The sequence below is a fragment of the Convolutriloba macropyga genome, chromosome 5, assembly GCF_964194025.1.
Source record: "Convolutriloba macropyga chromosome 5, txConMacr16.3, whole genome shotgun sequence".
Lineage (NCBI taxonomy): Eukaryota > Metazoa > Xenacoelomorpha > Acoela > Convolutidae > Convolutriloba > Convolutriloba macropyga.
The window spans coordinates 8,442,256-8,450,996 of NC_134472.1; the positions used below are offsets into that span (position 1 = coordinate 8,442,256).

The window sequence follows — 8,741 nt, forward strand, 5'->3', positions numbered from 1 at the left end:
TATAGGCGTTTGTGGAAAATAGTGACAGTAAGCCAAATTTAGTTCAAACTTGAGAACCTTTCAAACTATCCTTCACATTTGTCTTTGAGCTATCATCAAACCTATACTGGTTATAGAGTGCTAATAAAGCGGAAATCAAAGAAAGCCTAACAGACTAGAGTTATTCATTTCACTAGTTGAGGATTGAGAAAGTTTAGTTGTTGATTGAAACGTACTCATAATATGAAAATTACCTAAAAACAGTTTTCAAATTATGTCTTATATCGTTATATATAAAATCAAGCACTTTAACTGTTGGAAATTTGAATGCAAAAAGACCCTGGAATGTAATAACAAAAGTTGTGGACAGATGTGACTAAGTATTGTCACATTTGTCAACGTTGTGGTCAAATCAGCCAAAAAATGCGAATCGTATTTTTTATGGCGTAATGGATTTTTTGGGAAATGTGAGAAAGGATTAAATTCAGTTTGTAGGAGATGAAGTTTCAAATAAAACCCAACTTTTATTTTGTTTAATTAACATTAACTTTTCTGTAAGCATCTCCAATGCTTACCTAAAAGTTTGACATTGCATGATGTTCAAACTTCTGCTTCTTTTAATTTAATGCTTCTTTTATTTTAATTTTATGATCGTAAAAGGCTATTGATTGTTGTGGGCAAGTGTAATGTCATTTTTTTGTTTATTATTAGTGGGAACAAAAGGAGAACAAACTTATAAAGTGGTCAATTTTTCTAGCTAATGAAAGTGCCCGAAATCAAAATAATTAAAAGCAATACAGAGGCGCTTGATTATATGCATGAATGTAAGTGGTCAATAGTTTTTGTTATACCTGCATAACTAAAACCCTTTCTGAGATTTTTGTATTTAAAAATGTTTTCAAGGTTTTGTCCTAAAAACAAAATTATCTATCAAATACCGTAGACATTTCAAACCGTACCGTTGACAGTTGATTCGGACCGTTGACATTTCAGGAGGTGTTTGTAATTTTAAAGCAACTTTTTTTAGAAATTGCAAAAACATCAGTTGTTCAAACAAAATTTCTATTTATTCGGAATTAGACAAATAACATCTTTAAAGTTTTTTTTTGCACTTATAACTTTTATGGCAAAAACTACAAGTGTGTTTCATTCAAGAACACAATGGGAGAGAAGCCGAAAATTTTACGCTGACTTTTGACACTGAAAAACATTCTCGTTCTTTATAGACAGAAGTTGGTAGTGGGAAATATTTAACATTTAAAGTAACAGCAGGTTAATTTTCGTTTTCTGTCAAGTTTTACCAATTCAAAAATTTACTTGTCTTCCACAAAGAGGCATCACAAATTATGGGTCTCAAGATTTTTCTTTGTTTTCTGACCCGGGTTAATTTCACACCAGCTCAGCGCAATAATTGCAAACAAATGTGGCATATCTGAAAAATTGCTTTTAACATTTTTGAAAGAACAACTCAAAATAGCAGTGAATGCGATCAAATAGAACCAGGCTGACAAATTAGCAGTTATAAAGAAGACCACGTAGGAGGGAGAAAAATTGCACACATAGCTCACAATTATGACTGAAAAACAACATTTTTAATATTATTTTTTAAAATCAAAACAGCTACTCCTTAATGTTTACCTATAGATAGTTGTTTGCCCTGGCCGATTTATAAACGCAACTAATAATGGCAACATAGATGAACTAGCTTATTCTGAGGTTTTTTTTGACAGTTTCTCTATATAGACGATTGATCAAACCCTAGCTGCCGCAAAACAAATCTGGTCCATTTTATGTTATCTAACGTCTCATGAAAGCATTTTTGCTGCCCGATTAAAACCTCGAAAACAGATTTTTTGGATCTGTTCCGCAATTTGCTTCATTATTAACTTTGACAGTTTTCATAACATTTCACTTTACAAGAATTTGTAACGATGAAATTAGGCAAAATAAGTATCTTTTATGGCTTTTATCATTATCTTTCCTGGACTCTGGGATTAGAAGTTTGATCTCTCGTGAGCGTGAAAAGTATTTGAAAAACAAAAAACAAAAAGGTTTTTGGACTTATTTTCAACCTAACTCATTTATTTATTAATGATTTATGGATAGTAATTTTTCCAAAATTTTTGTGATTGGTAAGTTTTTTTCGCATTTTTCCTTACACATTTTTTTACCGCAGTTTTGCTTCAATTTTCGAGAACCATTGATAGAAAACTAATTATATAGCTCAATTGTGATTCATTTTAAAGACCCGTGCTTGCTGAACAATTTGTTCTTAATTTAAAGAAGTAATTTTTGCTTAAAAAAATTTCTCAAAAACATCTAAAAGGCCTCCGAAATAGTTTCAAATTGTCCAAAATAATTGACTTATTAAGGCTGGTAATTTTTTTTCAGACTTGCCCATGCACATAGGTTTAACGGCACACCACATCTATCAGAGATGTTTGATCCCTGTGGGCTACGAAGGTTCAAGTGCAGAGCTCCGAACTGTGGGAAAGCTTACAAACGACTCTCTCATCTGAAAGCACACGACAGAATACATACAGGTTCTTGTTTCATGTGAATTCTTTTTTCAATTATTTCACAAATATTATTTCTTAGTGCGATGAACGATAATAGTAATAGAAAGGCAACTATGTTAGAAAAAGACCATTAAGAAAAAATTGCTAAAAAAGCATCAATAATTTTTAGCTATCGTTGAGTGGTACGGACAAAACAAATACATTGATTTAAATGTATTTAAGTCAAGAACTCTTTGTTGAATGGACATCCAAAAATAAAGATGAGGCAAAAACATTCAGAATATAGCGCAATTGATACCACGGTTATTACCGAAGAGGCAAAAGTTTTTTGAGCTAAAATTCAAAATAATCAAATTTAGAATGACTCTTCAACACTTAAACGGGCAGATACATTGGGGTTATCAAAAAAACGTGAATTCCATCTCATTTTGAAGAACGTTGAAATAGTTCTCAGAATATTAACAGCGCATGAAGATTATTTAACAGCGAATAAAACATTATTTAGCTCACAGAGCCGAAAGCATAGAAAAGAAAGGAGGTTGCCAAAATTTGCAAAATTAACTTCAAAAGCTCTCCGTGAATCCGTACTCCACCTAGTCCATTGCTAAGACTCCGGATTGTGCGATTATGAGCTACGCACAGATATTTCTTACATAGTCCATTTGCAACATTAGACGCTCCTTTGACATGGAATACTTCGTTCAGATGGACGAAACAAGTGACAAAACAAATTTTTTCCAGGTGAGAAACCTTTTTCGTGCACATGGCCAGGTTGCACATGGAGGTTCTCTCGACCCGACGAGCTGACACGCCACACTCGCAAGCATACAGGGTCCAAGCCATTCCATTGCCCACATTGTGGAAAACCATTTGCGAGATCTGATCATCTTAAGTCACATATCAAGATCCATACATATCATCAGTAGTATACGTAGCTGGTGGCGACAGAAATTGTCGACGGGTTGTATTCCAGATGAGAAAAGGTGAACACAATTGAGGAGATTTTCCGTTTTGCCCCTCTCTCTCCCCCCCCCCCCCCACCCCTAATGCTATGCAACCTCCTCCTCCCCCTGTCCCCAGTGGGATATGCACTTTCAGTTGCATAGCACGTGCCATTACATAGTAAATCATTATATTAGGGGGGGGGGGGCTGGGGCTCAAGAGGAGCAAAATCTTTGTATTTCTCATCAATTTTCTGTAATTGTAAACAAGTGTAGATGTGTACTCTTGTCTTCTTAAAAAAAGCAGTTGTAAATTTTTGTATAATTTGTACCTTCAGGTATTTATCTAATCAAATAGCAGGTTTATGAATTACGAATATCTTATGACCTCTTGTCTTCAATTTTTGACAGAAATGCTTTTACAGACAACATTAAAACAGCTTTCAAAACGATGACCAAATATAAAACCAAGACAGTCATTAGGTATCTCGGCACTGGTAAAAATCACTAATTGACATAAAAATGATTAAACAAAATGAAAAAGACGATCTTTTAAGATTTTTAAAAGAGAAAAGTTACACTTACTTGTAAAATTATAAGTTATCTTACAAGAAAAAAATAATCGAAAGAGAGGGAGGGAGGGAGGGAGGGAGGGAGGGGGGGGGGTGGGGTTGGTAGGCTGCTTCAACAGGGCGGCGTTTCAAATGGACGACACCAAAATTTTGTATCGAATAGAGACAATATGAAATTCAAAATCTTAAAGCTCTTAATAATTTAGATCCAGTTGATTGTCCCTCAGGTGCACTTCGCAGCGTCTCGGCTTTGCTAGGATATCAGCCTGATTATTCTGGAATATTCCCTCAGTGCGAGAGACGTATAGGCAAGGGAAAGCAGTCCGCAAAAAGTTTGTATAAAATTAATTAATTCTAAATACAACCAGTCATTATGGGTACCTGTTTTGGAAAGATTTGAAAGTGCAAGCTTTTTTCGTCCAATTCGTCCAATTGAAGCAATCTTTTCGTCCAATTTCGTCCAATAGATTTGTCGTCTTGTTGATCGGCCGCATTTTTCCATGCAACAAAAACGTACGTCGTCCAATTTTGTCCATGTTTATTTTTCGATTGGACCAAACTTTTTTTCGTCCAAATTTGTCCAATAGATTTGTCGTCTTGTTGATTGGCCCCCATTTTTCCATGCAAGAAAAAAGTACGTCGTTCAATTTTGTCCAAATTTTGTTTGTTTGGATCACACTTTCTTCGTCCATTTTCGTCCAATAGATTTGTCGTCTTGTTGATTGGCCTCCATTTCTCCATGCAAGAAAAAAATATGTGGTCGATTTTTGTCCCAGCTTTTTTTGTTTGGACCAAACTTCTTTCGTCCAATTTTGTCCAATAGTTTTGTCGTCTTGTTGATCGGCCGCATTTTTCCATGCAACAAAAACGTACGTCGTCCAATTTTGTCCATCTTTTTTTTTCGTTTGGACCAAACTTCTTTCATCCAATTTTGTCCAATAGAATTGTCGTCTTGTTGATCGGCCCCCATTTTTCCATACAAGAAAAAAGTACGTCGTCCAATTTTGTCCAAATTTTGTTTGTTTGGACCACACTTTTTCGTCCATTTTCGTCCAATAGATTTGTCGTCTTGTTGATTGGCCCCCAATTTTCCATGCAAGAAAAAAATAAGTCGTCGAATTTTGTCCCAGCTTTTTTTGTTTGGACCAAACTTCTTTCGTCCAATTTTGTCCAATAGTTTTGTCGTCTTGTTGATCGGCCCCCATTACTCTATGCAAGAAAAAAGTACGTCGTCCAATTTTGTCCAAATTTTGTTTGGTTGGACCACATTTTCTTCGCCCAATTTCGTCCAATAGACTTGTCGTCTAGTAGATCGGCCCGATTTTTCCATGCAAAAAGCGTACGTCGTCGAATTTTGTCCCAGCTTTTTTTGTTTGGACCAAACTTTTTTCGTCCAATTTTGTCCAAAAGATTTGTCGTCTTGTTGATCGGCCCCAATTTTTCCATGCAGGAAAAAAGTACGTCGTCCAATTTTGTCCAGATTTTGTTTGTTTGGACTATACTTTCTTCGTCCAACTTATTCGAATAGATTTGTCGTCTTGTTGATTGGACCCCATTTTTCCATGCAAGAAAAAATACGTCGACGAATTTTGTCCAAACTGTTTTTTGTTTGGACCAAACTTTCTTCGTCCAATTTCGTCCAATTAATTTGTCGTCTTGTGGATCGGCCCCCATCTTTTTATGCAAGAAAAACGTACGTCGCCCAATTTTGTCCATATTTTTTTTCGTTTGGACCAATAGATTTGTCGTCTTGTTGATTGCCCCCATTTTTCCATGCAAGAAAAACCTCCAACTAGCATCATCTTGCAAGATTTTGAAAAATTCAATTTTTCTTGACCTGTATAACATAATTTTGTTTGACTGATTTTCACATCTACAATTAAATTTACAGTGGAGTCTAAAATTTGAAAATGCCAAAATTACAGAGATGTTGTTCATAGTGGGTATACTTTTTTCTTTAAAAAAATCACCAGGAAACAAAATGTGTTGAATAAATTGTTTTTCAGCATAAGAAAGTTAGGTAAGACGTGTTGTTCAAAAACAATTATGAAGTTACTTCAGCACAATTGAGTAAGTTTCGTCAAAAGTTTTGTATAAAAATGCTAAATTTTAAAATTTATTTTGCATAAATCTTTGTACCGAGACTGTTCAATTTTAAAAGTTTGTGTCGTTTCAAATGCATTTGATATCGTTTTGTCCGAGTTTTATATTATTTTGATGCTCTTCCTTTGCATAGTCGTTTTTGGACTTTGGCATCCTTATTATCAAACCTTTGTTAGAAAAATTGTTTACATCTTAATCGTCTAAACAACTCGCACAAGATCTCTGAGTATATGAATTTCATCAACTGAAAAGAAGAATCAAATTGTCACATTTATCAACTGTTACAGAATCAAATTACCTTAGGAAAAACTTTGCTCGTATGGTTAGTTTTTGCAATGTCAAATTTTCAAGCGGATGAAATTTGAATTATTATGATTAAATAGGCCAAATTATATGAAGGATTTGTGTGTAGGCGTTGTACAGTATCAGTAATTTTTATGATTATCATGACTTCTGTTTTTCGAAATCAGAAAAATTCGACAAATGCAAACAAGTGGCAAACTAAGAAGAGGAAAATTAACTCCATAGTAGGGAATCATTGATTTACCGATTATTTTGCAGTGTCCGCTAAAAAAAATTTGCAGTGACTTGTGTTTCTGGTTTTTCAGATCACCCAATTTTCAAAAACAATGGTACCTTTGGCCTTTGTTCAGGGCCTTTTGTATTTGTTCACGAGTGCGCGAGGGTCTATTGATGGGTGGGCAAAAGTGGCCATAACACGTGTGACAAAAGATTTGTGGCGCCTTAGAAAAAGTGACGAGTTTATGTGTTATAAAAGTGACTGTGGTTTTTGTATGAATTACGGAAGCACTTTTCGCTTTTCTTGTCGAAATAGAATAGCTCAATTTTCAGCCTGTCTTTTGCGCATTTCGCTTCATCAACTACTTTGTATGTACATGTTTGTGCTGGGGCTGTTATTGTTTAGTTCACCTGTGCTTCACGTGTTAGTTCACGTGTTTATGATGGAACGTGCAAAAGAAACACACTTGATGAATATAGAATCGTAAAAGCGACAAGAAACGTTCAATATTTTTTACAATGTCGTTTCTCGCATAAATGATCCTTTTAACCAAAGAGTGGTTTATAATTATTACCCCCTAATTTACTCCGCACAATCTGATTGTTTTCGGCATGGCTAGCTCCCCCTTTCAAAATACAATCGGCTTCACAACACACACAACAAAGACAACAATAGCATAACTACAAACAACAACAAAAGCAGGCTCCCTTTTATGGCCCATAATATATTATTCCCTCTAATCCCCTCTCTTTCTCTCTCTCTCTCTCATCTAGTCGAGCCGCATCCTATCTTTCTATCTAACAAAGTCAGTTTCATTTTTTATTTACACTATCCAGTATCTCTGGCGTGTTCAGTTTGAGTGATAGCACTTCAGACAAGAGGGCAAATAGCCTACTGGCCAAACTTGCCGAAAATGAGGAATGAACAAAAATTTTTCAAAAGAAACTAACTATAAATCATCAGTACATGAAAATTCTCGATTTTCTTGACAAAATTTGACGCGTCGAGCAACATCATAAGTTTGCACTTCATATCTTGATTGTCCTGGAAAAGTTTTCCAGGAGGCAAAATCAAACATTTTGAAAATAATGCAACTCTTGAGGTTTTTGTACGAACAATTGTATCAATGTTGAAAATGCGGATTTTGAAAATGTTTCTGTTTACTCTAATAATTATAAACAAAATTCTCCGAGCGATCTTCCATGAGTTTCAGATATTTTTTTGCGCAGTATAAATTTCATTATGATATTATTGATGTCGTTGAGTTCGCTCAGGCCGAAATGAAGCAGTAAAACGTCACACTTTTGTACCTTGTAATTGATAATTACAATAATAGTTTGCAAGCCTTTATACAAAAGCCAGCTTTTAGAGTTCAAACATGGTCCCACATAGCTCTGTAGTTACGGCTTGCTATGCAAATTGCGTGTCACAAGAAACAACAAGGAAGTTCGAATCGCATATAAAGCAAATCGTGTAGGCGGGAGTCAGTCTGAACATTTTTTTTTTCAACCAAATGATTTCACTCAAAAATGAAAATTTTTCAGTGTAAATTCCGACTTTAACAGAGTTTTGGCCATCCAGAAAAGGAAAAAGAGAAAGTCTTCAGTCTGATTCAGCGCTGAATTGATTTGCAACTAAACTCTGGGGAAGTGTTTTTTCAGGGATGGGGTTGTAAGAATTAGTTGATAGACAGGTGCATGCAATTTATGGGAATAGAAAAATATTTATTATTCAGGAAAACTATGACCTCTACAATCTAAACCAAGCGCATTAGGTTTTTAAAAAATTTGAAAGAAACGCAAATTTTACAAAAAATTTTGTTCTAAATGACAATTTTCTCAACGCAAATTGTTTACTGAAAATTTAGAACAGACTTCTGAGAGTTGAATCCAAAACAATGACATGACAGAAAAAATTTCTGAATTAGTTAAGAAAAAACTCAAATAAATTCGAAAGGTTGATTTTTTTATTTTAAAAGTTCGACAAAGAGAGGTGATTGGTTAACTTAAACTTTTGTACATTGGACTACTTCACATCACTCGAGACAATGTCTTCTTCAAATTTACACCGTCAGCACGCCATTTTCCATACTTTGCTTCCTGTGTTC

At 34.8% G+C, this 8,741-nt stretch overlaps 1 protein-coding gene across 2 annotated transcripts in view; it reads left to right on the top strand.

Annotated features, from left to right (window-relative positions):
• LOC142339107 (uncharacterized) overlaps positions 1–8,741 on the top strand; it is a 382,233-nt gene that overhangs the window by 76,806 nt on the left and 296,686 nt on the right. The window lies entirely within an intron of this gene.